Source organism: Capsicum annuum, chromosome 5 (genome assembly GCF_002878395.1).
Source record: "Capsicum annuum cultivar UCD-10X-F1 chromosome 5, UCD10Xv1.1, whole genome shotgun sequence".
Lineage (NCBI taxonomy): Eukaryota > Viridiplantae > Streptophyta > Magnoliopsida > Solanales > Solanaceae > Capsicum > Capsicum annuum.
Window position 1 is genome coordinate 34,853,471 of NC_061115.1, and position 5,160 is coordinate 34,858,630.

General features: G+C 35.1%; 1 long non-coding RNA gene across 1 annotated transcript; it reads right to left on the bottom strand.

Annotated features, from left to right (window-relative positions):
• Positions 1–361: 361 nt before the first annotated feature.
• On the bottom strand, positions 362–4,305 carry LOC124898871. The gene is made up of 2 exons (XR_007055678.1): positions 3,968–4,305; positions 362–906 (listed from the first exon to the last, which is right to left on the bottom strand). It is a non-coding gene; the product is annotated as an uncharacterized LOC124898871 (long non-coding RNA).
• Between the last annotated feature and the right edge of the window lie 855 nt (positions 4,306–5,160).

The window sequence follows — 5,160 nt, forward strand, 5'->3', positions numbered from 1 at the left end:
CGCAGTCCATACCGCTGCCTCCAAAGAAGTAGAGAGACTATTTTCGATAGACCCCCAGCTCAAGATAAAGAGTAGTAAACAAAGGGATGGATGACATAACAGAAATAAGGAATAAGAAATAATAAAATAGAAATCAGAGAAATACAAAATACAAGGATAAGGGCAACACGAAAAGAGAAAATAGAAACTAAGAAATAAGAAATAGGACACCCACCTAATAGTAACATACACACACAAACAAAATGCAAATAGTTAAGCTGATAGTATCAGCTTGTAGTGCGTGATCAATCAAAGGATTATAACTATTTTAGGATATACATACTGGGTCATCTACTATGTAGAAAGAAAAGCACACTGATGATTCTTGAATAACACTGCATGGTACATACATACACTGCCAGGATTAACATGAATCTCTAGTTGAACATTAAGTTGGAACATAGCTAGAGACACCAATAAGTGAACAGTATTTCCAGCGTTAAGGTGGCTCATAAATAAATCATAACAGCTGCAAGATTACAATGCCTCAACTTATCAAAAACATTGGGAATTTTTCTCACAAGAGCAAGAAATTATTTACCAGAATTTCATACTACCAATTGCATGTTAAGAGAGAACACCTTGCACTCAGGTTGACAAGCCCCTAATGCGTCTCTCGACATTTTTATCTAACCACCATGCAAATTCTTGATAAATGATGATTATAATCACAGATGCCATAAGATAAAGAGAGAACACCACTAAATAAGATGCACATGTTTCAATTAAATTGGTCAAACAAATAAGGAAAAATGATCAAAGGCAACTCCAGGAACATTTCTCTTAATTAAACAGCAATCATCCTTCCCTCCTCCGTAGTCCAGGCTTGGGACCAGCTGATTTAACAGGCAAAGTTACAAGGGTCACCTAAACACAAAATGTAGCAACAAATAAACCAAATACTACAAAAGAAACCATAAGGAGAACCACTGTTGGTGTCAAGCTGAGCACCATAGATCTAACTAGTTGATTTAGTTAAATGAGACATTAGAATATACATAAATTGGAGTCATAATTGACAGATTACATGAAGTATCTCTTCGAGCAGCCGATAAAAGAATGACCAAGACATCCATACAAACCAAGTTTAATATTTGGTACAGTACACTTTTACAATAACCGCCTATGTTTAATATATCAATCCTCTTATTTCATTTCAATCACCACCTAAGTACACTGACTGCTAAAGAAATCTTATATGCTTAATCCAATAAAGCCAAATGAGTATATGACTAGTGTGTAGTTAGTAAACATGAAATTTACAATAAGGTTTCCTTATCATCCACATCTATTCTTTCTTTCATAGGCTATTTCTGATCACTGTCATTGGTTACTATAGATTTCACCAAAGTTGTTGTTCCTTCACCAGTGGATAGGTTTCACTCTGCTCTAAAACTTGTTGTGCTTCATGGATTCAGTACTGTTTTATCCCAAGAAAAAATAGCAGTTTTAAAGAAGTTATGTTCCATTTTAGCAGCTAAAATGTTCCATATCAGAGATATGATCTACCAGAGCAACTTCCTTAAAGTTGATAACTATGCAAAAAATGTAAAGAGCATTTGAGATCTGAGCTTTAGAATGGCTTGAAGGAATGATCATATCAACTACAGCATAGCTAGATCATATTGAACTAAAAAAAGGAACTCTACTAAAATGCAACAAGATAAGATAGATTATACTAAAAAAGGAAATTCAAACTGTGAGAAGCAGACTAGGCAGTGACTTACAAGAGTAAAAAGAGTATAAAATTATTGGGATTGTCTAGAGTGGATATAGGTAAACTATAGTGAAAAGGTAGGAGTGCCATGGCAGACAAGTTGAGGAAAGCAAGGTTGATGATTCCAATATGTGAAAGAGAGCGAGGATAAACCAATGAGTGTGAGAGGTTGGTCGTGTAGGATCTAGGAGGGGTATGAGATAGGCCAAAAAAGAATCGAAGGAAGAGATTAGATACAATATGACACAATTAGTGGAAGAGATTAGATAGGACATGTTACAACTTTAACTAACTGAGGACATCACCCTATATACGAAGGATAGACATGAAGGAATGGAGGTCGAGGAGTAGAGTAGAAGGCCAGTACATAGTTTTTTTCTCAAAGTGTACTAATATTTGTTGTTACAATTGTTTTGTTCTCTCTCTCACACTTTCTTGCTTTTTTTAGCCAAGGGTCCATCAAAAAACAACCTTTCTTCGCCGCAAGGTAGAGAGACTACACTATTTATGTTGTAGCACTGGTAAACTTGGGGGAGTTGGGGGAGAGACCTCTTTGTGATTCTGAATGAGCCAATTGCCTAACATGGAATACAGAGAGCAACATATACAAGGAAAGACATAGAAACTTGTACTAGTTCTCCCGAGGAGAGGATGCAAGAAAAGATGATTTGCTGAAGGTACCAGAGATAAAGTTTACTTCATCACAAATGATTATTGACATACAACAACACAAACTACATGTTTATACCCTTAACATCATTACCTAGCATAAACTAAAGCAGTGAAACCTTTGAATGCCTCAAGGAACTAATAGACATGAGAATTTATAGCAAAGGCAAAACTTCAAAATAACTCTGCAAATGCAAGAATAGATTCCCTTCGCCATAATCTCACCCTTCATGTTTAGCTTTCAGTACATGAGTCAAAGCATTCAGCCGACGTTCTTTTCTGCAACTGATAGATTTGCACTCATAGTCCATACCACTATGTGGAAAAATATAAAAACTTAAGGATACATATACCCTAACAGATCCAGACCTATCCAAACTGTTAACACCCAAAAATCATCGACAATCTCTGGTCATCAAAACAATGAACACATACAACTAGTTGCATAATTGCAAAACCTTAAAAAATTACCCTTAACCCCTCCGTCCAAACTTCCAACAGCTATAACCAAGGTGTAGAAACCTGTATTAGGAGAAAACTAAAGCCCACCCAGGATTCATGAACTGGTAGAAGAAATGTACTCGAGTTGCCTGCCCTTAGGGATATTCATAGAAGGTGTTGGGATGAATAGATAAGTAGAGATATCAACTCTAAACCACCAAAGACTAGTTACAACTTTGCGAAATATGTAAGATCATGTAACAAAAATCACCAGAACGTTTTTATTATCACACTATGCAAGAACTGATAGAAATATTGCATACGTTTGACCCACTATCAATATCTCTAACCATCAAGCAGAGGCGGACAACCACCAGATCTACCCCCATTAGAAGGAGGGTGAAGAAAGAAGGCGGGTCTAACTAAAATCTGATCACACAAGATTTCCAAGAGTACTCTAACCTGAACGCCTGAAATCATAGTCGACAGGGAGGGTCAAAGCAGAGTGTAATGGACTCACAAATATATATACAAGGGAACATGATAAAAATAGAAAACCCCTCTATATTCATATGATATCTAAAGTAGAAGTGCGGCAAGTGACTTGAAGAGCTATACTCGATAAATTAAGACAAAGACAACAATATTTTTCAAAACTGTCTGAACTCTATCTTGGGTTGGGCTTTTTAGAGAATCCCCTTTTAATTTGTGCAAGTTTCCTAATCGATCACCAATACAAGAAAACGAAGGAACAATTTCTGAAAGAAGAAATGAACTATTGAAATCAACAGAACAATATTTCTCCACAAAATAACCACAACTAAAAGCGCAGAATGAACATTTAAGTGAAAAGCTGGAAAAACTTAAATCACTTAGGAAATCACTAGAATGAGCTAGACAAAATTTACGAACCCCTTTTCCTCGAAGCCCTAATGATATCCAGACTGTAGTGTTGCACCTAAATGACCAACTTAGATAAAACTCAAACTAGAGCAATAAGCAACATAAAATCAAAGTAGAGAAGATAAGCAACAAGAACATCAAAGGTAGATAATCACTTTACGGGGCTATAAAAAGATCCAGACTTGAGCAAGTAATTACCAGATGTGCACACCACCCATAAGAGACCTCATCAGTTGGATCACCAAATAAAAGCATCTGGACTAAAAGCTAAAAATATATTTGTGAAAAGAATTATCGTAGTTGAAAATTTTAATATAACAGCACTATCGATAACAAATCAATAAGGACATCTCTATGATGAAGAAAGAAAACTAAATCAAAAAGCCAGACACTAATAACAATCTTGAACTAGGGAAACCTCAATGCTAAGTGACAGATAATGCCGCTCCATGGAAGGAAGATGATCTTGAAAGACCCATCGACGGCAAGCACAATATTTTTAAGAGCCTTATAATTGATTTCAGTTGATATCTTTTGATTTATGAGATAAGTTACAAAATAGAATGCATCAATAGATTTGGAACGTTGATTTTAAGGTGGTAACATAGTTGTGTGATTTTATGACTTTTATATCTTATTTTGATCCTTGGTTTGAAAAGTTGTGTTTTAGGATTTCGGGGATCAAATTTGTAAAAATAATATTTTTTTTTAAAATTTGATACCGCTATTAAGTCCAAAATATTGAATTTGATTGTATAGCTTATATCATTTACATACATGAAATTTTGAATAAATCTCAAGAAGCCTACGGAGACTTGAAAATTCACCAAGTCCCCAACCGGTGCACCTATTATCTGGTGCACCCGTGATCATGAGCCTTATGCTGCGATAACAATTGGGCAGCAAACAGAGTGTCTCGATTGCAACACTCCTTCTGCAATCACGATACCTCTGTTAGAAAGATTTTGCGATCGCGATCCTATTCCACAGTTACAAAAGCTGGGTATATAAATACCTAGTTTTCATTATTTTTCACCATTTTTGAAACTTGGAGTTTAGGGTTTCGTGATTTTAAGCCACTTCCTCTGTTTAAGCTTAGGTAAGCTCCATTACACTCATTTCAACTAATTTCTTCCACCTTTAACATTAAATTCTTATTTTAAACATGGACTAAAGTATGAAATTTGAGAATTTAGACCTGTAAGGGCTAAAAAGGGTATTTCTCCAATTTAAATTTTAATTTCATTCATTTTCACTTGAATGAGTTTCTGATTCTATAATTATCAGTTTTCCCTCAATTTCATCTTCAAAACAACTTCGTTTCTTATTTTAATGAATTTTGAGATTTTACCTAATAAAATTTTAAAATATTTTTTCATCGATTTAGACCT